General features: G+C 44.6%; 1 protein-coding gene across 8 annotated transcripts in view; it reads left to right on the forward strand.

Annotated features, from left to right (window-relative positions):
* Positions 1 to 26,177, forward strand: part of LOC122565478 (3',5'-cyclic-AMP phosphodiesterase 4C-like) — a 357,513-nt gene that overhangs the window by 162,691 nt on the left and 168,645 nt on the right. The window lies entirely within an intron of this gene.

The raw sequence follows: 26,177 nt of genomic DNA on the forward strand, positions 1-26,177 counted from the left end.
CATTTTGAGTCTGGTATGACTCTTCTACAGAATGCTGTAAAAACATCATACTGGACTTAAAATGTGAATTGTTTCTCTTGCTATAAATACTGCCTGACCTGCTGGGTATCTACAGCACTTTGTGTTTGTTTCTGATTTCCAGTATCCACAATATTTTGGTTTTATTGGTTTTAAATCTAGATGATGTATGGCTTGGTGATACTGTGTTGCTTCTGCATTCCTGTATATATTACCCCAGTTCTGGTATCCATCATCTTTTCCAAGAACATTGTTCACAAAGAATATGACTAAGAGAATTATTTTGTTGTCAGTAAATACTTTGAAAGTCAGTCTCCCTGCTGCTGTAGAGAATTATTTCTTTCCTGAGTTTGATCCCTGGGATTTCAAATCCCTTTCTGTTTAAACTCAAACTTCCCCAGGCCCATGGTTTGTTTGTTATGAACATGCTGTTTGTCCATTACAAGCATATGGAACCAATTTCTTTGAAATCTACTCGGAATCTACCACCCAGAAGGACAAAGGTAGCAAGTGTAAGTGATCGGTTTTATGATTATCTGAAACTGGTTTTTAATGTCAGGATTGTTCACCAAGTGTGGTCCAATAGTGGAATCCTCTCAAAACGTAGACCTTGTGTTTGGGCATTTGCCAGTGTGGGCTTGTTGTGTAGGGTCTGTTACAAATGTCCAGAGGAAGTGAATCAAAGTCAATGAAGTACTGATGATGAGTCACTGTTGCAGTGTTTGAAAAGCAGCAGCCAAATTATGCATAGTAAGATCCCACGTTTGGACAAAGGAACAGTGGAAATTAGAATCACAAATCAATCCTTGAGCCTGTTCTGCCAGTCACTAAGATCAAGGCTTTACTGTGGATTGTTGCAAAAACCCACCTGGTTCACGAATATCTTTTAGAAAGGGAAATCTGCCAACCCCTCAGAAAATGAACAGGAAATGACATCACCACAAACCCCAGGAACCCCATTCAGGAAAGATATATAAATAGAAAGCAGGAGACAACAGCTTCGCTTCACTTGGAGGTCGCCACTAATGATGTTACCAGCCAGGTAATGAAACATCCGGATATCAAACTCTCACGAGCAAACCTACACCCCCCGGAAGCACTAGCTTTCGGAGCACCGCTCCTTCATCAGATCACGCCAAATTCAGATCAGTTAAGGATGGCCAACAAATGCCGATTAGCCAATGACATCCACATTCCTCAAATGACTGCAGAAACGAAAGTGTTTTCTTTCGCCCATCAGAGTAAGCTGTCCTCTCATAGGAAGCTGAGGTGTGTTTGTGTGTGTGTGTCCGTATCCGTGTCTGTGTCCATATCCATGTGTATCTGTGTGTTTGTGTGTGAGAGAGAGAGATACTGTGCATGTGTGTGTCTGTGCGTGTGTGTGTGTGTGAGAGAGAGAGAGACTGTGTGTGTGAGAGAGATAGAGAGACTGTGTGTGTATGTATATATGAGATAGACTGTGTGCGTGCGTGTGTGACAATAGACAATAGGTGCAGGAGTAGGCCATTCTGCCCTTCGAGCCTGTACCACCATTCAATATGATCATGGCTGATCAACCTTAATCAGTATTCTGTTCCTGTCTTATCTCCATAACCCTCGATTCCACAATCCTTGAGAGCTCTATCCAACTCTTTCTTAAATGAATCCAGAGACTGGGCCTCCACTGCCCTCTGGGGCAGAGCATTCCACACAGCCACCATTGTCTGGGTGAAGAAGTTTCTCCTCATCTCTGTCCTAAATGGTCTACCCCGTGTTTTTAATCTGTGTCGTCTGGTTCGGCACTCACCCATCAATGGAAACATGTTTTCTGCCTCCTGTGCACTTGTGTGTGAGAGAGAAATTGTCTGTGTGTTTGTGTATGTGAGAGAGGCTCTGTGTATGTGTGAGTATGTGTATGTGAGAGAGACTGTGTGTGTTTGTGTGTTTTGTGTGTGTGTGTGCGCATGTGAGAGAGAGAGAGGGAGAGAGACTGTGTGTATATGTGTGAGAGAGAGACTGTGTATGTGTGTACGTTTGTGTGCATGTGAGAGAGAGATAGAGACACTGTGTTTGTGTGAGATAGAGACATTGCGCGTGTCCGTGTGTGATAGAGACACTGTGTGTGTGTGAGAGAGAGAGAGAGAGAGACTGTGTGTGTGTGTGTGTGTGGTAAAAACAAGGACTGCAGATGCTGGAAACCAGAGTCTAGATTAGAGTGTATGTGTATGTGAGAGAGACTCTATGTGTGTGTGTGAGAGAGACAGCGATGGAGCGACTGTGTGTGTGTGTGTGTGAGAGAGAGAGAGAGAGACTCTGTGTGTGAGAGAGAGACTGTGTATGTATGTGTGTGTGCATGTATGTCTGAGAGAAGGCAAAAGCCCTTCATCAGGAATAGATGAAAGGCTTTTGCCCGAAACATCGATTTTCCTGCTCCTCGGATGCTGCCTGACCTGCTGTGCTTTTCCAGCACCACTCCAATCTAGACTGTGTGTGTGTGTGTGTGTATGTGTGTCTGTCTGTCTGTCTGTGCAGGAGTGAGAGAAAGAGAGAGAGAGAGACTGTGTGTCTGAGAGAAAGAGACCATGTGTGATTGTGTGTATGTGAGAGAAAGAGAGACTTTGTGCGTGTGTGTGAGATATATATAGAGAGAGAGAGAGAGAGACTGTATGTGTTTGTGTGAGAAAAACTGTGTGTGTGTGTGTGAGAGAGAGACTGTGTATGTATGAGAGATTGTGTGTGTGTGTGAGAATGAGAGAGACTATGTGTGTGAGAGAGACTGTGTGCATGTGTGAAAGACTGTGAAAGAAAGAGAGATAGAGTGTGAGTGTGTGTGAGAATGAGCATGACTGTGTGTTTGAAAGACTGTGAGAAAGAGAGAGTCTCTGTGTGTTTGAGAGACTGTGTGAAAGACTGTGTGTGTGTGAGAGAGAAAGAGACTGTGTGTATGTGTGCGCGTGTGTGATAGAGACTTTGTGTGTGTGTTTGTGTGAGATTGTGTATGTGTGTTTGTGTGTGTGAGAGAGAGAGACTGTGTGTTTGTGTAAGAGAGACTGTGTGAGAGAGACTATGTGTCTATTTGTGTGTGTGAGTCAGTGTGTGTTTGTATGACAGAGTGATTGTGTGTATGCGTGTATGTGTGTGAGTCTGTGTATGTGTGTGAGAAACTGACTGTGTGTGTCTGCATATGAGAGAGTATGGATTAGAGGTGCTGGAAAAGCACAGCAGTTCAAGCAGCATCCAAGGAGCAGTAAAATCGACGTTTCGGGCAAAAGCCCTTCATCAGGAATACAGGCAGAGTGCCTGAAGGGTGGAGAGATAAATGAGAGGAGGGTGGGGGTGGGGAGAAAGTAGCATAGAGTACAATAGGTGAGTGGGGGTGGGGATGAAGGTGATAGGTCAGGGGGAGGAGGGTGGAGTGGATAGGTGGAAAAGAAGATAGGCAGGTAGAACAAGTCATGGGGACAGTGCTGAGCTGGAAGTTTGGAACTGGGGTGAGTGGAAGAAGGGGAAATGAGGAAACTGGTGAAATCCACATTGATGCTCTGGGGTTGAAGTGTTCCGAGGCGGAAGATGAGGCGTTCTTCCTCCAGGCGTCTGGTGGTGAGGGAGTGGCGGAGAAGGAGACCCAGGACTTCCATGTTCTCGGCAGACTGGGAGGGGGAGTTGAAATGTTGGGACACAGGGCAGTGTGGTTGATTGGTGCGGGTGTCCCAGCACCTCTAATCCAGAATCTGGTTTCCAGCATCTGCTGTCATTGTTTTTATCCTATGGGAGAGTGTGTATGCTTCTTTGTGTGTGAGTGATGGTGGTTGGTGAGCACAGTGTTTGATTCGAGATGACCTCAGGGCTGGTGTGAATTCCTGAGTTAAAACTCCACCCAGGGCAAGAGAAACCCAGGATCTGGGAAAGTCATTGCCCCAGGAGGCCATCCAGGATAGGACACAAAACAATCAGAGGGAGAATGTGGCTATATTTTGAGTCTCATTGACAACAGAATTATGAAGAAAGTAAAGAACATAATTTTGGAACCTTTCCTTCTATCAGCTCAGTGCAGCCCCTCCACCTAGATCAATGTCTCTGTTTAATTCTGACTGTCACAATTGGGCCTCGCGTTTATGTTGAGCTGAAACACAGCTGCAAAAGTCTGAGAATTATCTTCTTTTTAGACAGTTTAGACTGTGATCACAGAGCTTCGTCCAAGTGAAGTTATTTGTCTTTCTGTGGTTCTTTGGTTTCCCCACGAAAGAATTATTTACATTTTAAGACCAAACTGAAAGAAAGATTTTTATTTAAACAGTATCTTTCACAAACTCGGATGACAAAAATACGTGGAGTCAAATCGCTGTCCACCATGTTTTCTACATCACAGTAACTTTCAGTCAGCAAGATCCCACAATGACTCATCAGGTTACCTGTTCAAAGATGTTGTGTGAGGAGGAAGTATTAGCCAGGATACCAAGGAAAATTTCCCTGAACTTGTCTGAAACACAGTAATGGGATCTTTTGTATCTACATGAGAGGGACTGATGCAGGCTTAATTTAACTCCTCATTGTGAAACGAGCACATTTCTGACAGTGCAGCACTCCCTCAGTGCTGTGTAGGGAGTGTACAGGTAGCTTTACACTCAAGCTAACCCCATGCTGTCCCAGTCCTGGGAGTGTTTGATGGGGACAGCGTAGAGAAAGTTTTACTCTGTATTTAACCCTAAGCTGTCCCTGTCCTGGGAGTGCTTGATGGGGATAGTGTAGAAAGAGCTTTACATTGTAGCTAATGCCATTCTGTTCCTGTCCTAAAAGTGTTTGATGAGGACAGGGCAGAGGGAGCTTTGCTCTGTTTTTAATCCTGTGCTGTACCTGTCTTGGGAGTGTTTGATGGTGACAGTAGAGAAAGAGCATTAGTTTCAGTCTAAATGAGTAGAGGGAGCTTTACCCTGTATCTAACCCCATACTATCCCTGCCCCTGGGAGTGTTTGATGGGGGACGCTGTAGAGGAAAGCTTTACTCTGGATCTAACCCCATGCAGTCCCTGTCCTGGAGCTTGTATAAAGGGAACTTTACTCTGTATCTACTCCCATGCTGTACCCAGAATCCCTACAGTGTGGAAGCAGGTCATTTGGCCCATCAAGTCCACACCAAACCTCTGAAGAGACATCTCACCTAGACCCACATCCCAACTTATCCCTGTAACCCTGCATTTCCTATTGGCCAATCCACCTAACCTGCACACCTTTGGACTATGAGAGGAAACCCGAGCACTCAAGGGAAACCCACACAGACACAGGGTGAATGCGCAAATTCCATACAGACAGTCACCTGAGAGTGGAATCGAACCCGGGTCCCTGGCGCTATGAGGCAGCAGTGCTAACCACTGAGCCACCATTTTGCCCAACACCTGTCCTGCTTTCTGTTTAAAAGTGTAGAGGAAGCTTTTCACTCAGTTCAAAAAATGTGTACAGCAAGCATTACTCTGTGTCTAAATGTTGATGAGCTGGGAAAATCCAAGCTCTCTAGTTCTGATATCATTCATACGAGCAGCGAGGGATTAGCTGCCTGATGTATGAACCAGTGGCTGGGTGAAGGGCAGTGTAGATTGAATAGAACATAAAGTAAAATAATTTTCAGACTGGAGTTGGCTTACGTCACATGTGGAAACTTGGCAGCGAGCACAATATCAAGTGGAATCTTCTGGGTGAAAGCAGAGCCAGGATAAAATATGTTTTGCTATGAAATAAATATTGTATCAACTAGTTTGAGAGTAAATCCTAACCCTGTCTGGAAATGAGCCCAGCTGAGATGAAAGGTTGCCTCAAAAGTTCCTTCCAAGACCAATCTCTCTGCTGCTTCATCTACTTAGCCGAGGTAGCATGGCAACAGGATATTTGATTGCGGAGGGATCACAGCCACTAAATATTACAACTCCCTCCGTACCCTGCTCTCTCAATCTCTACAATATCCTCAGTCCCTCCATCTCCTGGATCTCTGTTCTCTGATACCGTCCTGTTGAGTATCCCTGACATTAACTGCTCCACCTTTGGGGGCTTTGCTTGCTGGGGTCCCACTCTCTGTAACTCACTCACTAAAACCTCTTTAAGATACTCCTTAAAATCTATCTCTTTGACCAGGCTTCACTCAACTGCCTGTTATGGGCCAGTCTAGACTCCCTCAGAATTTTTTAAGAAGATACTTTAAAGTGAGGGTGATAGCTATAAGACATATGTCAGAGGTGTTTACTAAGAGAGTAGTAAGGGTATGGAATGCTTTGCCTACATCGGTAGTAGATTTGCCAAGTTTAAGTGCATTTAAGTCGTCATTGGACAGGCAAATGGATGTACATGGAATAGTGTAGATGGGATGGGCTTCAGATTAGTATGACAGGGCAGCACAACGTCGAGGGCCGAAGGGCCTGCACTGCGCTGTAATGTTCTATGTTCTACGTTCTAAGGTAGGTAGACCCTAATTTTCTCTTTTTTTAAAAAAGGTGAATATAAAGTGTATGTTCCAGGTGCAAGGCAACTGGTCAAACTATTCAATGTTAAGCAAAACACAATTTAGTTAAACACTGTAGTTAAAATACAACCAAAGAGAGAGGAATTTTGAATAACTTAACTCTATTGGAAAGTTAACAGAATAACTGGTACAGTAACTCTTACTAATTAACTGTCCAATATAATAACATCCCATAAACACACCCCTTGGCAAAAAAAAAGAAAAATCCGGACACAGATTCTCCAATCCAGGAGGAAAAACCATCAAGAGAAAATTCAGAGAGAGTAGCAGCCAGGAGACATTTGCTGAAACGTCCAACTCTGTTGAGATCCCAATAGCTTCTGAGATGGGGGATGGGGGGTGGGGAGTGGGAAGAGCTGGATCAGATAGGAAGGATGGGGTGGGGTGGGGTGGAGTCAGGCTGTGGTGGGTGATATAGGTCATTGGGGCGGGGGCTGTGATTGGTGGTGATAGGATCTCACCTGGTGTAGTGAGTTATGTCATGCTGCTAATCACTGACCAGAAATTAAATAACACAACAATGCTACAGCAAGTATCCAGCATCAAGCCCCAGTCTCTGATGCTGAGCTCAGTGCCTTCAACAGTTATCTTTGAGGAGAAAGTGAGGTCTGCAGATGCTGGAGATCAGAGATGGAAATGTGTTGCTGGAAAAGCGCAGCAGGTCAGGCAGCATCTAGGGAACAGGAGAATCGACGTTTCGGGCATTAGCCCTTCTTCAGCCCTTCAACAGTTATGTCATTGTCCCAGAAAGCTCAAAGCTGTCTCTCAGAAATCTGTGCAATTGCTGTGTCTGGGGCAGGACCTCAAGGTCCAACAGTATTTACTGCTGGCATTGGAAAGTGTCAGTACTCCCGATTAGATTTGATGAACGGTGGGAGGGAGGGGTGTGTGAATGTGGTTTGAGTAGCTGCTGGATAGTCTGTGCTGGCCTCACAGCCTCCCCAAGTATTCTGTGTGTGTGTGTGTGTGTATGTGTGTCTGTGTCTGTGTCTGTGTGTGCGTGTGCATGTGTGTGTATATGTATGTCTGTGTGTGCCTGTGTGTGTGTGCGCGCGCGCGCGCGCATGTCTGTATGTATGTGTGCGCGCGTGTCTGTGTGTATGTGCCTGTGTGTGGGTGTGTGTCTGTGTGGGTGTGTGTATGTGCCTGTGTGTGTCTGTGTGTCTGTGTGTGTGTGCTCGTGTCTGTGTGTATGTGCCTGTGTGTGGATATATATGTGTGTGTGTGTGTGTGTGTCTGTGTGTGTGTGCTCGTGTCTGTGTGTCTGTGCCTGTGTGTGGATATGTGTGTGTGTGTGTGTATAAGGTCTGCCATCACCAATCCAGGCATTGGGGGGAGCTCCTATATTCACTATGGGAACAGGCAAGGCCATTTCTAACTGTGCCAACAGCTAGTAACAGAATCTGCCCCCCACTCCCCCCCACTGCCCAACCCACTGTCCCGAACATCCCCAGGGGTCTGTCTGCTAAAGTTGACTAGTGTTCTACAAAATTTATAGCACAGAAATAGGCCATTTGGCCCAAATGATCATGCTAACCCTTTTTTCTCCATACAAGTTTCCCCTCTTCATCCCATTAATATATCCTGCCGTTTCTTTCTGTCTCATGTGTCCATCCAGCTTCCTCTTCACTGATGCTATTCCCATCAGTGTCTCCCAGTGGGAGTTCCACATTCTCCGCAATCTGTGGAGGGAGATGTTTCTCCTGAAATCCCTGTTGGGTTTCTGAGTGACTGCCTCACAGCACCAAGTCCTAGCCTGCCCCGCAAACACAAACATTTTCTCTCTGTCTAACAAACCCCTTGTAATTATAAAGACCTCTGTCAGGTGATGCTTCAAGGAGAAATGTCTGGTGGAATCCGTGCCAGGCCAGTGAATACTGTATTACTCCGTTCTCTGTGCGGGTGAAGTCAAATGGAGCAGTCAACTGTTCCCTGGTCTGAGACAGTGTCTTTAGGGTGTGAAAGGGGTGGTGGGTGTGAAGGGGGGTGGTGGTGCAGAAGGGGAGTGGTGGATGCAATGGTGGGGCAGTGGGTGGGAAGGGATGTGGTGGTGTGAAGGGATATCGTGGTTGCAGTGGGGTGACGATGGGTGTGAAGGGGTGTGTGTGTGTGTGTGAAGGGGTATGATTGGTGGGAAGGGGTATGTGGGTGTGAAGGCTGTGTGGGTGTGAAGGGGTGTGTGGGTGTGAAGGCTGTGTGGGTGTGAAGGGGTGTGTGGGTGTGAAGGGGTATGGTGGTTGCAATAGGGGGGCGGTGGGTGTGAAGGGGTGTGTGGGTGTGAAGGTGTGTGTGGGTGTGAAGGTGTGTGTGGGTGTGAGGGGTGTGTGGGTGTGAGGGGTGTGTGGATTTGAAGGGGTGTGTGGGTGTGAAGGGGGACGGTGGTTGCAATGGGGGGCATGGGTGTGAAGGGGTATGGTGGGTGTGAAGGGGTGTGTGGGTGTGAGGGGTGTGTGGGTGTGAAGAGGTATGGTGGTTGCAATAGGGGGTGGGTGTGAAGTGGTGTGTGGGTGTGAGGGGTGTGTGGGTGTGAGGGGTGTGTGGGGGTGAGGGGTGTGTGGGTGTGAGGGGTGTGTGGGTGTGAGGGGTGTGTGGGTGTGAGGGGTGTGTGAGTGTGAGGGGTGTGTGGGTGTGAAGGGGGATGGTGGGCGCAATTGGGGGGTTGGTGCAATGGAGGGGGTTTGTGGCGAAGGGGTTTGGCGGCAAAGGTGGGGGGGGGGGCGTTGGTGGCAAAGTTGGGGGAGGGTGCTTGTTGAGGGGGTTGGTGGGTGCAGGCGGTATAAACCAAATCTGGTTGCTGGGTTTCACGTGGTCATTGACTCAAGATTGATTTTATAGTCATGGTTCAGTGATTTAATCTGGATTAAATGAAAATAAAGCAAATATGTCAGAGATAATTGTTAATTCAATCCTGGGAAGTGGGTGAAGCTGATATAGCACATTCTTTGTTAAGGGACCTGCATTTATATAGTACCTTCCATGACAACAGGACATCCAGAGCACCTTACAGCCAATGCTGTTTCTTTTAAAGTGTAGTCACTGCTGCAATTCTGGAAGGACATGAAGATCCCACAAGCAGCATGATGCAAAGACTAAATCATGTAAATACATAAGAAATAAGAGTAAGCCATTCGGTCTCTCAAACTTGCTCGTCTATTCTACAAGATTATGGCTGATCATCCTCAGCCTTCAACTCCTCTCTCTCCCTCCTTTTTAAACATTGTCAGTGATTGAAGTATGGAGCTGGAAGGAATAGGCATAGCTTGGGCAGTTAGCTCAGTTGGGTGCACAGCTGGTTAATGCCAACAGCACAGAGGCAATTCCCACACTGGCTGAGTTTCCCACAAAGGTTCCACTTTCTCAAACACACCCCTCACTTGAGATGTGGTGACCCTCAGGTTAAACACCATCAGTCATCTCTCTCTCTCTCTCTCTCTCTCTCTCTCACGAGAGAGCAGCTCTATGGTCCTCTGGGACTATAGTTACTTTACTATAACTACTGTTAGGAGCTTATAAACTGCTCCCACCAGTGATGTCTTATTGTTCCCATTTTTTATCTCTACCCAAACTGATTCTACATCTTGCTCTTTCAAGCTAAGGTAATCTTTCACTCCCATACTAATGTCATCCTTATTGAACAGAATTAAGTTACCACCTTTTCCTAGCTTCCCATCTTTTTAAATGTCAAATACCCTTTAATATTCATGTTCTAGCTTTAGCCACCTTGCAACCATTCCTCTACAATGGCTATAAGCCCTGACTTATTTATTTCTATCGCTGTTAACAATTCATTCATTTTGTTATGAATGCTGCATGTAGTCAGATGCAGAGTCTTTCATTCCGTGATTGTCTCATTTTTGCAACTTATGACCTTTCTGCTGAAGCACTCAGTGGTTTGTGTTCTCTGTCCCTTCCTGCCTTATCCTGACCATCACTACCCAAACTGCTACCCTGCTCAATTATCTCGTTTGTTCCCATTAGGTTATTATGGATCAGTCCAGACTTCCTCAAAACGTTTTAAGAGATTAGCCCAGACCCTAACTTTGTTAGTTGTTTTAGGCAGATGTAAAATAGATATTCCAGGAACGATGCAGCTGGTCAGACGACTTGGCTTCAAGTAAAACAGAATTTATTTTCACGCCACTGAATGAAACACAAGCAGAAGAAAACAGAGTTTAGAATAACAACAAATGAAAACCCAACCGATGCAATACCACCACATCTTGGCAAATTGAGTGTTCCAATTTCCTGCCACATACCCCTTGCAAAAATAGTAAATTCAAATAAAGGCTCTTATTGGAGAGATGTTAGAGAGAGAGAGAACCAGACAAATCAGAACCTCTGCCTTTTACAACCCCTCTTGAAAGAAGCCAAGGACAACATAACCTTGTTGAAGGAGCAAGCATGGTCACAAGGTGAGGGTAGAAGGGTTTATTTGACCCAGGACACTGGGGAGAATTCCCTACTCTTGCTAGAAACAGTGTCTCGGCATCATCCTTTCTGCACCTGAACAGTCCTACTGGGTTAAGATTCAGCCAAAAACAAACAACATATCTGACAGTGCAGCAGTACCTCTGTACTACAGTGGGAGTGTCAACCCAGGAATTTGAAATCTCTGGATGGGACCAGAACCCATAACCCTCTTTCTCAGGCACAAGAACTGCTCGCTGAGAGGGGACAGGCAGCTTGTTACTTTAGGGGGTGGGTTGTCTTGAACTGTGCAAAACCCTTAAAAATCCTTGCCCCCTCTCATCCTTTTAAGGTGCTCCTTAAAGTTCTGAGTCTTTGCCCAAGATTTTAGTCACCTGTCCTATTACACCTTCTTTTAGTTTTTTGTTAAACTTTGCTTGATAATCACTTGTATGAAACACCTTTGTCCTTTTGACAATGCTAAGTTTATTATATGACTGCACGTTGTGTAACCAATAAGAGTCTGACACAACACCTTTAACTTTAAATTGTTTTATTGACTTTTAATAAGTTAACATTTCAGATATATAACCCCAAATGCAATGATTACAAATTTTAAAGTTTAGATTAAAGGTAAAGCAATAATTAATTATTTCCAGAAAATTATAGACGGTTTGAATTTCCAAATAGAAAGATATTTTAATTACAAGCAATAGAGTCATAGAGATGTACAGCATGGAAACAGACCCTTCGGTCCAACCCGTCCATGCCGACCAGATGTCCCAACCCAATCTAATCCCACCTGCAGCACCCGGCCCATATCCCTCCAAACCCTTCCTATTCATATATCCATCCAAGTGCCTCTTAAATGTTGCAATTTTATCAGCCTCCACCACTTCCTCTGGCAGCTCATTCCAAACACGTACCACCCTCTGTGTGAAAAAAGTCAAACTTTCGTCAAATAGACTTTTAATAATTATGAATTAACAATGGAACACCCAAGTTACTTTGATAGAAACTCTTAAAAAGACTTTACCTATTTTCAATTAAAATATGTTGATTTAGCAATTGCAGAATTTCAGAAACCCCAGACAAGTGGCAAAGAAATGATATGTAATATGTGATGGCTGCAACCTTTCCTAAAATAGGGAGAAGGGATTGGAGACTGAGATTAAAACTAAGAATGCCTTTCCTTTTTTCCCCCCTGCAGAGAAGGTGAAGGTACACATGAAGATCTGATAATTATTTCTTGTCTTTATCTTCATCTTCATCCTTAGAGATTAACAGAGGAGATAGCATTTCACTGGCTACAAAATGTCATCCATCGCTGTTTCAATCGTCTCTTGAATCATGTCCAGTGGAGTTCGGGATTTCCCTGCTCCTTTGTAATAACTGCACTTGTCTTAGGCCAATCCCTCAGCAAAAACAAAAAGAGGGATTAATACCTGGACTTATGGCTATTATGTGAAATCTTTGAGTGTTGATTGAGGGATAAATATTGACAGGACACTGAGGAGAGTTACCTTGCTTGTCTTCAAAATAGAACCATGGAATATTAATAAAGAGCACTTTATTAATTCATCTGAAAGATGGAGAGCAACAACATGCGATGAGTAACTTGCTGCTGAAATTGGTTTAGATTTTTTGAGGTACCATTCTATCATGTATTCTTTCTTGATCTTGTCATTCAATGCCTTTGGCAGTTTCTCCTGTTGTTCTGAAATTGGCTCAGCTCTATCAGGGTTATAGAGCCGGCTCCATCTGTTAGTTAACTCAATCCAGAGTTTATTTTCTTTGTGAGGTAGGGAGTCCTCTTACCTTCCTGCTTCGTCTCGCCATTCCCTTTAAAGTGGGACATCTGAGGAAAGCAAGAGATTGGAAGGAACGAGGATGCTGTGTGCAGCAACGGAGACAAATTAATTCAGAATCTTTTAGGACTGAGCGCTAGTGACCTATCACTTCTCACATTGACTCTGGCGAAAGTCTTCCTTCTCTCCTCCTTTCATACTCTTTCCAATCGAACACCGACAGATTTTGCTTCTGTAACATAGAATATAGAATTGAACAGCACAGCCTCTTTGGCCCTCGATGTTTTGCCAAACTTTTATCCTACTCTAAGATCAATACCCGACATTTTACTATCGTCCATGTACCTATCCGAGTCGTTTAAATGTCCCTAATGTATCTGACTATATTATCACTGCTGGCAGTGTATTCCACGCACCCCACCACTCTCTGTGTAAAGAACCGACCTCTGACATCTCCCCTAAACCTTCCTCCAATCACCTTAAAATTCTGCCCCCTTGTGATAGCCATTTCCACCCTGGGAAAAAAATCTCTGGCTATCCACTCTCTTTATGCCTCTCATCATCTTGTACACCTCTATCAAGTCACCTCTCATCCTTCTTCGTTCCAATGAGAAAAGCCCTAGCTCCCTCAATCTTTCTTCATAAGATGTGCCCTCCAGTCCAGGGAGCATCCTCGTAAATCTCCTCTGCACCCTCTCTAAAGCTTCCACACTCTTCCTATAATAAGGTGACCAGAAATGAACACAATATTCCAAGTGTGGTCTAACCAGGGCTTTATAGAGCTGCAGCAAAACCTCATAGCTCTTCTGGTCCAGTTGTGTTTAAAAATCTCAGACCAATTATAAAAATCTCATTTGATAAGATGCTAGTGAGATTGCAAGGGAAGTGCTGTGTGGCTGAATTTCAGGCTCAGCGAGATAATTTCTTCCATACAGAAAGTGCTAGGGTGTGGAACACGTCACTTTGGAATGAAATGGTGAATAAACCCAATCTCAACCTCAGCTGTAGGCAATGGGCAGCTTTGGAAAAAGAGTTAAAAGAGGAAAAGGGGGATGATGTATCCTTGGAATGCATCGAATGGAAAGGCAAGGTTACTTATGAAGCAATCCTTTCAAGAACAAACCTGCCAAACATTCTCCCAAGTATCAAACAAAGACGTCTTCACTGGTAGCACATGACCAGTGTGGAGTAAAGGATTAATTTACCTTTACTCTAAGAACAGCGGCTGAGTGTCTGTGCAAAACGAGTTACATCGTAATTAATTCCTACTTGGGATGTGGGCTTTGCTGGCAAGGTCAGTGTTTATTGTCCACCCGCAATTGTCCAAAGGGCAGTTAAGAGTCAGTCGTGTTGTTGTGGACCAGGAGTCACATGTAGACCAGACCAGGTAAACGTTGCAGTTTTTCGTCCTGAGATCATAGAATCTCAAAAGGCCATTGAGCCCATCAGGTCAATGTAATTTTTATTTTTATTGTAATTTTTATTAATGACTTGGAAGAGGGAGTCGAAGGGTGGGTCAGTAAATTTGCAGATGATACGAAGATTGGTGGAGTTGTGGATAGTGAGGAGGGCTGTTGTCGGCTGCAAAGGGACTTAGATATGATGCAGAGCTGGGCTGAGGACTGGCAGATGGAGTTCAACCCTGTCAAGTGTGAGGTTGTCCATTTTGGAAGGACAAATAAGAATGCGGAATACAGGGTTAACGGTAGGGTTCTTAGTAAGGTGGAGGAGCAGAGGGATCTTGGGGTCTATGTTCATAGCTCTTTGAAAGTTGCCACTCAGGTGGATAGAGCTTGTAAGAAGGCCTATGGTGTATTAGCATTCATTAGCAGAGGGATTGAATTCAAGAGTCGTGAGGTGATGTTGCAGCTGTACAGGACTTTGGTTAGGCCACATTTGGAGTACTGTGTGCAGTTCTGGTCGCCTCACTTTAGGAAAGATGTGGAAGCTTTGGAGAGGGTGCAGAGGAGATTTATCAGGATGTTGCCTGGAATGGAGAATAGGTCGTACGAGGATATGCTGAGAGTGCTAGGCCTTTTCTCATTGGAACGGCGAAGGATGAGGGGTGACTTGATAGAGGTTTATAAGAAGATCAGGGGAATAGATAGAGTAGACAGTCAGAGACTTTTTCCCCGGGTACAACAGTGTTAGAAGGGGACATAAATTTAAGGTGAAGGGTGGAAGGTATAGGAGGGATGTCAGGGGTAGGTTCTTTACCCAGAGAGTGGTGGGGGCATGGAATGCACTGCCTGTGGGAGTGGCGGAGTCAGAATCATTGGTGACCTTTAAGCGGCAATTGGATAGGTACATGGATGGGTGCTTAAGCTAGGACAAATGTTCGGCACAACATTGTGGGCCGAAGGGCCTGTTCTGTCCTGTATTGTTCTATGTTCTCTATGTTCTATGTTCTAGGTCCACCCTGATCCTCCAAGGACCATCCCATCCAGACCCACCTCCCTACATTATCCCTATAGCCCTGCATTTCTCATGGCTAATCCATCTAGCCTGCACAAACCTGGGCACTACAGGGTAGTTTTGCATGGCCAATCTACATTTGGACCATGGGAGGAAACCTGATCACCCAGAGGAAACCCACACAGGCACAGGGAGAACATGCAAATTCCACACAGACAGTTACCCAAGGCTGGAATCAAACCCAGGTCCTTGGTACTGTGAGCCAGTAGTGCTAACCACTGAGCCACTGTGGTGCCATCCCTAAAGGGCATTAATGAATCAGATGGGTTTTTGCATCAATCAATTATAGTTTCATAGTCACCATCACTAGCATTAAATTTCAGATATTTTAATTATAATTAAATTCTACCGGAGGAGGAACTGGTGAAATTTGTACACATTTCCCTGTAGGATTAGCCTGGGATGACTAATCCAGGGCCAGTCTCACTGCACCACTGTCTCCCTAGTCAGTGACGTTGGATCAGATGAAACTGTAACCAGAGTATATTGAGTCCCAGAGCTGGCATCTCTTACTATCTTTGTACAGTCTATTAGTGCCCACACACCTGAGTGTGGACCCCACCTTCATACAATCTGGCAAACAGTGACCAGAGCCCTGGACTGGGAAGAAAGAGGTGGATGTAGTTGATGTGAAACTCAATGACAGTGCAGTGATGCTGGCTGGTTATCGAAACTAAAGTGGGGAAAATCCTGGAGAAGAAGGCCAGCAGCAACAGGAATATCTAGTGACTTACTTCATGGCTACAGAGGGGGGAGAGGTCAAACAAAAGGCTGAGAAAACCTGAGAATGCAGGAACGTATCAGCAAAAGTAAATAGCCATAATGAGCGAGCTATTATTGTAGATCAGGAATAAAATCCCTACAGTGTGGAATTTAGCATGGTGAATTGACCCTAACCTCTACGTCTTTGGATTCTGGGAGGAAACCAGAGCACCCGGGTGAAACCCACACAGACACATGGAGGTTGTGCAAACTCCACACAGCTTGAGGCTGGAATCGAACCCGGGCCCCTGCCGCTGTGAGGCAGCAGTGCTTGCCACTGTGCCAGCCACAATCCTTTAAAAAAAGTGACTTTGGATCAGATGAAACTGAAACTGAAACCAGAGTATATTGGAAAAGGAAATCGCTCTGTAATCAAAAAAGATAACAGAAAAGGCAACAAAACTCATAAAAGCCACAATCTAAGAAAATACATCAATGATAGGGAAAAACCTGGCAGTTACCAGATCCTTCAGATCACACAAAAGCTCCAATCCTGTCCGTATATAGGAAAGCCTGGTGTGTATAGTATGGCACTGACTGTGTATTGGAAAGCCTGGTGTGTATAGTATGGCACCGACTGTGTATAGGAAAGCCTAGTGTGTACAGTATGGCACTGACTGTGTATTGGAGAGCCTGGTGTCTATAGTAAGGCACTGACTGTGTATAGGAAATCCTGGTGTGTATAGTATGGCACTGACTGTGTATAGGAAAGCCTGGTGTGTATAGTATGGCACTGACAGTGTATAGGAAAGCCTGATGTGTACAGTATGGCACTGACTGTGTATTGGAGAGCCTGGTGTGTATAGTATGGCACTGACTGTGTATTGGAGAGCCTGGTGTGTATAGTATGGCACTGACTGTGTATTGGAGAGCCTGGTGTGTATAGTATGGCACTGACTGTGTATTGGAGAGCCTGGTGTGTATAGTATGGCACTGACTGTGTATTGGAGAGCCTGGTGTGTATAGTATGGCACTGACTGTGTACAGGAGAGCCTGGTGTGTATAGTATGGCACTGACTGTGTATTGGAGAGCCTGGTGTGTATAGTATGGCACTGACTGTGTACAGGAAAGCCTGATGTGTACAGTATTGCACTGACTGTGTATTGGAGAGCCTGGTGTCTATAGTAAGGCACTGACTGTGTATTAGAGCCTGGTGTGTATAGTATGGCACTGATTGTGTATTGGAGAGCCTGGTGTATATAGTAGGGCACTGACTGTGTATTGGAGAGCCTGGTGTGCATAGTATGGCACTGACTGTGTATTGGAGAGCCTGGTGTGTATAGTAGGGCACTGATTGTGTATTGGAGAGCCTGGTGTATATAGTATGGCACTGACTGTGTATTGGAGAGCCTGGTGTATATAGTATGGCACTGACTGTATATAGGAAAGCCTGGTGTGTATAGTGTAGCACTGACTGTGTATTGGAGAGCCTGGAGTATATAGTATGGCACTGACTGTGTATTGGAGAGTCTGGTGTGTATAGTATGGCACTGACTGGGTATTGGAAAGCCTGGCGTATATAGTAAGGCACTGACTGTGTATAGGAAAGCCTAGTGTGTACAGTATGGCACTGACTGTGTATAAGAAAGCCTGGTGTGTATGGTATGGCACTGATTGTGTATTGGAGAGCCTGGTGTGTATAGTATGGCACTGACTGTGTATTGGAGAGCCTGGTGTATATAGTATGGCACTGACTGTGTATAGGAAAGCCTGGTGTGTATAGTCTGGCACTGACAGTGTATAGGAAAGCCTGATGTGTATAGTATGGCACTGACTGTATATAGGAAAGCCTGATGTGTACAGTATGGCACTGACTGTGTATTGGAGAGCCTGGTGTGTATAATATGGCACTGACTGTGTATTGGAAAGCCTGGTTTATATAGTATGGCACTGACAGTGTATAGGAAAGCCTGGTGTGTATAGTCTGGCACTGACAGTGTATAGGAAAGCCTGATGTGTATAGTATGGCACTGACTGTATATAGGAAAGCCTGATGTGTACAGTATGGCACTGACTGTGTATTGGAGAGCCTGGTGTCTATAGTAAGGCACTGACTGTATATTTGAGCCTGGTGTGTATAATATGGCACTGACTGTGTATTGGAGAGCCTGGTGTATATAGTATGGCACTGACTGTGTATAGGAAAGCCTAGTGTGTACAGTATGGCACTGACTGTGTATAGGAAAGCCTGGTGTGTATGGTATGGCACTGACTGTGTATAGGAAAGCCTGGTGTGTATGGTATGGCACTGACTGTGTATTGGAGAGCCTGGTGTGTATAGTATGGCACTGACTGTGTATTGGAGAGCCTAGTGTGTATGGTGTAGCACTGACTGTGTATTGGAGAGCCTGGTGTATATAGTATGGCACTGACTGTGTATAGGAAAGCCTGGTGTATATAGTATGGCACTGACTGTGTATAGGAAAGCCTGGTGTATATAGTATGGCACTGACTGGGTATTGGAAAGCCTGGTGTGTACAGTATGGCACTGAGTGTGTATAGGAAAGCCTGGTGTGTATGGTATGGCACTGACTGTGTATTGGAGAGCCTGGTGTGTATAGTATGGCACTGACTGTGTATTGGAGAGCCTGGTGTTATAGTATGGCACTGACTGTGTATAGGAAAGCCTGGTGTGTACAGTATGGCACTGACTGTGTGTAGGAAAGCCTGGTGTGTATGGTATAGCACTGACTGTGTATTGGAAAGCCTGGTGTGTACAGTATGGCACTGACTGTGTATTGGAAAGCCTGGTGTGTATGGTATGGCACTGACTGTGTATTGGAGAGCCTGGTGTGTATAGTATGGCACTGACTGTGTATTGGAGAGCCTGGTGTATATAGTATGGCACTGACTGTGTATAGGAAAGCCTGGTGTGTATAGTATGGCACTGACTGTGTATAGGAAAGCCTGGTGTATATAGTATGGCACTGACTGTGTATTGGAAAGCCTAGTGTGTATGGTATGGCACTGACTGTGTATTGGAGAGCCTGGTGTGTATAGTATGGCACTGACTGTGTATAGGAAAGCCTGATGTGTACAGTATGGCACTGACTGTGTATAGGAAAGCCTGGTGTGTATGGTATAGCACTGACTGTGTATTGGAAAGCCTGGTGTGTACAGTATGGCACTGACTGTGTATTGGAAAGCCTGGTGTGTATGGTATAGCACTGACTGTGTAATGGAAAGCCTGGTGTGTACAGTATGGCACTGACTGTGTATTGGAAAGCCTGGTGTACATAGTAAGGCACTGACTGTGTATTGGAAAGCCTGGTGTGTTTGGTATGGCACTGATTGTGTATAGGAAAGCCTGGTGTTCATAGTATGGCACTGACTGTGTATTGGAAAGCCTGGTGTGTTTGGTATGGCACTGACTGTGTATAGGAAAGCCTGGTGTGTACAGTATGGCACTGATTGTGTATAGGAAAGCCTAGTGTGTATAGTATGGCACTGACTGTGTATAGGAAAGCCTGGTGTGTATAGCATGGCACTGATTGTGTATAGGAAAGCCTGGTGTGCATAGTATGGCACTGACTGTGTATTGGAGAGCCTGGTGTGTATAGTATGGCATTGACTGTGTATTGGAGAGCCTGGTGTGTATGGTGTAGCACTGACTGTGTATAGGAAAGCCTGTTGTGTACAGTATGGCACTGACTGTGTATAGGAAAGCCTGGTGTGTATGGTGTGGCACTGACTGTGTATTGGAGAGCCTGGTGTGTATAGTATGGCATTGACTGTGTATTGGAGAGCCTGGTGTGTATGGTATAGCACTGACTGTGTATTGGAAAGCCTGGTGTGTACAGTATGGCACTGACTGTGTATAGGAAAGCCTGGTGTGCATAGTATGGCACTGACTGTGTATTGGAGAGCCTGGTGTGTACAGTATGGCACTGACTGTGTATAGGAAAGCCTGGTGTGTACAGTATGGCACTGACTGTGTTTAGGAAAGCCTGGTGTGTATGGTATAGCACTGACTGTGTATAGGAAAGCCTGGTGTGTACAGTATGGCACTGACTGTGAATAGGAAAGCCTGGTGTGTATGGTATAGCACTGACTGTGTATAGGAAAGCCTGGTGTGTACAGTATGGCACTGACTGTGTATAGGAAAGCCTGGTGTGTATGGTGTGGCACTGACTGTGTATAGGAAAGCCTGGTGTGTACAGTAATGCACTGACTGTGTATAGGAAAGCCTGGTGTGTATGGTATAGCACTGACTGTGTATAGGAAAGCCTGGTGTGTACAGTATGGCACTGACTGTGTATAGGAAAGCCTGGTGTGTATAGTATGGCACTGACTGTGTATAGGAAAGCCTGGTGTGTATAGTATGGCACTGACTGTGTATAGGAAAGCCTGGTGTGTATAGTATGGCACTGACTGTGTATAGGAAAGCCTGGTGTGTATGGTGTGGCACTGACTGTGTATAGGAAAGCCTGGTGTGTATGGTGTGGCACTGACTGTGCTGCTTCAGATTAGAGTCGAGCCAAATCCAGGTCAGTGTACATGCTCAGTAGCGGTACTATCACTGTTCTGTCCAAGCAAGACTGCAGCAGAAATAAATACAACATACAGTAATTGATTCAACTCCTTTCACAGTTGATGATAAATGCCCTATCACAGATCAGAGGTTAATCATTGCAGGCAGGAGCTGGACAAGCTATTGATTATTTTATAAATAATATAAACTGTCTCGCGGTTATCTGAGAGAGAATTCCAATTGAGAAAGGAGTTGATACAGAACCACACTGTAATGGGTGTTCTGGATGAAGTCTCATCAAAAACTTTACCTTCCTGCTGACCTAAAATGTCAGCTACAGGCAGTCACACAACGCTCTCAAGCCTCAGAGAGTGAGAAAGAAAAGGTTAGGGAAGATTTACAACAGTTTGTGCAGAGGCTGCTGCTTCTCCGAAACAACAAATAGAAGGAAGAGAGAATTTTGATAAAATCTCTCACGCTGAGATTCTCTGTGGGAGGATCATTGTGAACTCTTAGCTGAGGAAAACCATGGAAGTGATTAAAGGGGGCACAGTAAATGAAATTGGGGTGAGATGTGATGTAAAAGGTTTATTATCCCTCTATCTACAAATAATTTTACTGGGGGAAAAGTGCAGTATCATGACGGAAAATTCAGGTCTTCATTTGAGGAAGGAATGAATTGGCTTTAACATTTGGTTAGAGAGTAATATCCCCAGTGTGTGGGAAGAGAGGCAAGGGGCCTGAAAACTATATCCAGCAGGATAGCAAAGCTGAACAACCTGGGGATAACTTGAAGTGACAAGGTACTTTTGATGGGAACTTTGAGCACACTAAAATTACCGAGCAAGGTTTGACTCAATCTGGCAAATGGTGACCAGAGTCCTGGACCAGGAGAAAGGAGCTGAGTATAGCTGATGTGAAACTCAGTGACTAAGCACTTTGAGAGATCATTGGTTGTGAAAGGTCTCAGAAAGATTTTATTTCTTTTTTCCCAGAAAGCGGTGCAAATTTTGAACTCACTTTTACAAGGAGCGTTCTGGGGAAGGGTCACTGGATCCCGAAAAGTTAACTTTGCTTTCTCTCCACAGGTGCTGCCAGACCTGCTGAGCTTTTTCAGCAACTTTTGTCTTTGCTTCTGATTTACAGCATCTGCTATTCTTTCGACTTTTATACAGTGTAGAGAGAGCTTTACTCTGTATTTAATCCAGTGCTGCCCCTGACCTGGGAGTGTTTGATGGGGACAGTGGGGAACAAGATTTACTCATTGTTTAAAAGAGTAGAGGTAGCTTTTCACTCAGTTGAAAAGCATAGAGAAGGCATTACCCTGTATCTAAATCTTGATGAGTTGAGAACCTCAAAGCTCTCTAGTTCTGATATCATTCATAAAGCAGTGAGGGATTAGCTGCCTGATGTATGAACCAGTGGCTGGGTGAAGGGCAGTTGTAGTTTGAATAGAACATAAAGTAAAATAATTTTCAGACTGGAGTTGGCTTATGTCACATGTGGAAACTTGGCAGCGAGCACAATATCAAGTGGAATCTTCTGGGTGAAAGCAGAGCCAGGATAAAATATGTTTTGCTATGAAATAAATATTGTATCAACTAGTTTGAGAGTTAATCCTAAAGCTGTTTGAAAATGAGTGTGGTGCTAGAAAAGCATAGCAGGTCAGGCAGCATCCGAGGAGCAGGAGAATCAATGTTTCAGGCATAAACCTTTCATCATTCCTGATGAAGGGCTTATGAAGAAACATCGATGCTCCTGCTCCACGGATGCTGTCTGACCTGCTGTGTTTTTCTAGCCCCACACTCTCTGGCTCTGATCTCCAACATCTGCAGTCCTCACTTCCTTCTGTTTAAAAATGAGCCCAGCTGAGATGAAAAGTTGCCTCAAAAGTTCCTTCCCAGACCCAACCTCTCTGATGCTTCATCTACAGTGCTTGGCCCAGGTAACATGTCAGTGGGGTATTTGACTGTGGAGGGATCACGTCCACTAAATGCTACAAATCCCTCCGTATCCTGCTCTCTCAATCTCTACAATATCCTCAGTCCCTCCATCTTCTGGATCTCTGTTCTCTGATACCGTCCTGTTGAGTATCCCTGACATTAACTGCTCCACCTTTGGGGGCTTTGCTTGCTTGGGTCCCACTCTCTGTAACTCACTCACTAAAACCTCTTTAAGATACTCCTTAAAATCTACCTCTTTGACCAGGTTTTGCTTGCCTATCCTGATGTCTTCTCAGGTTGCTATTTGGAAGAAGGAATTAGACAAGGGAGTATTCAAAGAATAGCAGGACACGAGGAAGCTCAAAGGAACAGAGAGATCTTAGTATGCTTCTCCAAGATCCCTCATCCACAGGCCAGGTTAACAGGCTTGTTATAAAGGTATACAGGACACTTGTTTTTGTCAGTAGTGGCATAAATTATAAGAGCAGAGAGGGCTGTAGAGAACTTCATTGAGACCACAGCTGAAGTACTGTGAGCAGTTCTGGTCACCACACTATAGGAAGGATGTGGTTGCACTGGAGAAGGTGCAGAGGAGATTCACCAGCATGTTGTCTGGGACGGAACATTTCAGCGATGAAGAAAGACTGGATAAGCTAAGGTTTGTTTTCTTTAGAGCAGAGAATACTGAGAGGGGACCTTATTGAGGCCTATAAGACGATGAGAGGCATGGACAGGGTGAATAGAAAGCAGCTGTTCTCGTTAATTGAAGGGTCAATAGCAAGGGGCATAATTTTAAAGTGAAAGGCAGGAGGATTTGAGGGAAACCCTTTTAGTCCATAGGGCAGCGAGGGTCTGGAATGCAATGCCTGGGAGAGCAGTTGAGCGAGAGTCTCACAACCTTGAAACTACTTGGATGAGAACTGGAAATATCATAACATTCAAGGCTGTGGTCTAGTGTAGGGAAGTGGGAATAGACTAGGTAGTGATGTATTTTTGACAGTACAGGCTTGATAGGCCAAAGGGCCTCTTCTGTATTCTATGATTCTATGACGAAGCAGCCCACTTGATTGGCGCTACATCCACAAACATCCACTCCTTCCACCACCAACACTCAGCAACAGCAGTGTGTACTACCTACAAGGGGCATTGCAGAAATTCACCAACGATTCTCAAACTGCACATTCCAAATCCATGATAATCTCCAAAGGACGAGAGCAGCAGATACATGAGAACACCACCATGTATCTGTTCCCCTCCACTCCTCCTTTAACCTAACACCACCCTCCTCAAACTCACTAGTTTTTGGAACTGAAGTGTATCTTGGAAAGATTAAAAGTTAAGCATCAAAAGGAGCTCAAACAGGTCAAAGTTAAACATGAATTTGAGCAGTATAATTATGTAGGAGACTGCTGACTGAAAATATCAGCTATGGGCAGTCACACAATATTCTCAAGCCTTAGAGACTGAGAAGGTAAAGGTTAGATTAGATTTACAACAATTTGTGTAGAGACTGCTAAACAACAGAGAGAAGGAAGAGAGACTTTTGGTAAAGTCTGTCATGCTGAAATACTCTGACCGAAGATCACTGTGAACTCTTAGCTGAAGCAAACCTTGGAAATGGTTCAAAGGGGCACTGCAAATAAATTTTAGATACAAGGAAAGATTAGAGAGATTGGGCTTATTCATTTTGGAGCAGAGAAGATTAGAGGTGACCCTATTGAGGTGTTCAAAATGATGAAATAAATAGTTTATTATACCTCTATCTATAAGTAGTTACTGAGCGAAAGTGCAATGTCAAGATGAGATCAGATCACGTGAACTGGAGTCTGACTTTGTAGGGACCAGGGGATGGCTGCTCTTGCCCTCTCTTGTTTTACAAAACATATACGTTTTTAATGTTAATTCGTCTCACGGAGACTTCATCTTGTTACGCACACCCTCAGGGATATGCTATTCATTAAAGTTGCTCATGCTGAAAGAACAGTAGAGCAGTCAAAATTCTGATTGGAGGATTCTGTCAACATGGGCGGCTCTATCTGGCAACTGACACCAATTGAGGGCGTGGGTTTATGAGCAGGACAACAGAATTTGTCAGAATCTCCCCAAAGCAGACATCACCCGAGATCCTCCTGTACTTCTGGCTTGGGACAAACTGAAGTGTATGTTCAGCCATTGTGATCTCAACAACTCTCTGAGGCTGCAAGTGTTAAACTGCACCTACCACGGAATGTACTGGAGAAGAATAACGATTATATTTGCCTTTGTAATTCAGTGATGGTCATTGAATGTCAAAACGTGTTTCTTCAGAGCAACTCCAAAGGAGTGCTAATAGACGAGAAAAACTACAGTTATCAATTTTTTGCAACATCCAGACATCTCAGAGCACTTTAAAATCAATTAAAAACTTTCTTGACACAGTCACAGTTTGACTGCAGTAAATGTGCAACATGTTTGAGACATATTGACTGTTTTCAGCACGTTTTCCCAGCTCTAACCCCAACTGAACCTGAAATATTAACTCTGTTGCTCTTTCCACAGATGGTGCCAGATCTGCTGAGTTTCTGCAGCATTCTCTATTTTTGTTTCAGCATCTATGGTCCTTTTTATTATTATTGAGTGTTTAATGTTTGAAATGGTGTGAATGCTTTAGTCCTGTAGCATCTGCATGTTTCCTGGTTTGAGTGTGAACACTGCAGTAATTGTACCACCAGGTGGCGACATATCCCCCGATTCCTTGTCGTCAGGTGTGATCACATTCTGTTGAACTCACAGCGCGGAAACAGGCCATTCGGCCCAACTGTTCTGTGATGGCGTTCATGCTCCTTGTGAGCTCGCTCCCACCACTGATTATCGCATTCTATCAACACATCCTTTCATCCCTTCTCCTTTATCTCTTTATCCCCAGTTCACCTGAACTTCTCCCAGTACTTGTAGGGTACCACTGTTGGACAAAGTTAAAAATCACATAACACCAGGTTATGGACCTGTGCCACTTGATGAAGGAGCGGCGCTCCGAAAGCTAGTGCTTCCAAATAAACCTGTTGGACTATAACCTGGTGTGGTGTGATTTTTAACTTCTCTCGGTATGAGGGAATTCTAAATTCACCTTCCAGGTGAAGCAGCGAGTTACCTGCACTTCACTCAATCTAGTCTATCACATTTGCTGCTCAAAATGTGGTCTTCTGTACACAAGGGAGACAATTCACAGGCTGGGTGACCACCTTGAAGAACACCTATGTTCTATCCGACAAAATGACCCAGAGCTTCCAGCTGCCTGCCACTTTGACCCGTCATGGTGTTCCGTGACCAATATCTCTGTCTCAGACTTGCTACAGTGCTCCAGCAAAGCTCAGTACAAGCTGCAAGAACAAACATTGATAGGATGCCACAAGGCAGGTTGGTTAGCAAATGAGAAATATTTGAGATTGGTGGGTACTTGACAACATGGATTAGAAGTTGGCTAAAAGATAGGAAACAGAGGGTAGGCATGAATGGGCATTTCTCAGATTGAAGATGAGTTATAAGTGGTGTCCCCAAGGGATCAGTGTTGGGATCCTTGCTGTTTCTGATTTATATAAATAATTTGGAGGTGAGTGTTGCTTAAATTTACAGATGATATAAGCTAGGGACGTCAGTGAATTTTAAGGACGATGCCAAGAAATTCAAAGGACATTGATAAGTTGGCCAAATGGATAGACACCTGGCAGATAGATTTCAATGCAGGGAAATGTGAGGGAATGCATTTTGGTGCAAGAAACACGTTTGGACAATATGGGCTCAATGGGATAACTCTGAGGGGAGCAGAG

The sequence above is a fragment of the Chiloscyllium plagiosum genome, unplaced genomic scaffold, assembly GCF_037043375.1.
Source record: "Chiloscyllium plagiosum isolate Xiang-an unplaced genomic scaffold, Cpla_swu_hap1 HiC_scaffold_28, whole genome shotgun sequence".
NCBI lineage: Eukaryota > Metazoa > Chordata > Chondrichthyes > Orectolobiformes > Hemiscylliidae > Chiloscyllium > Chiloscyllium plagiosum.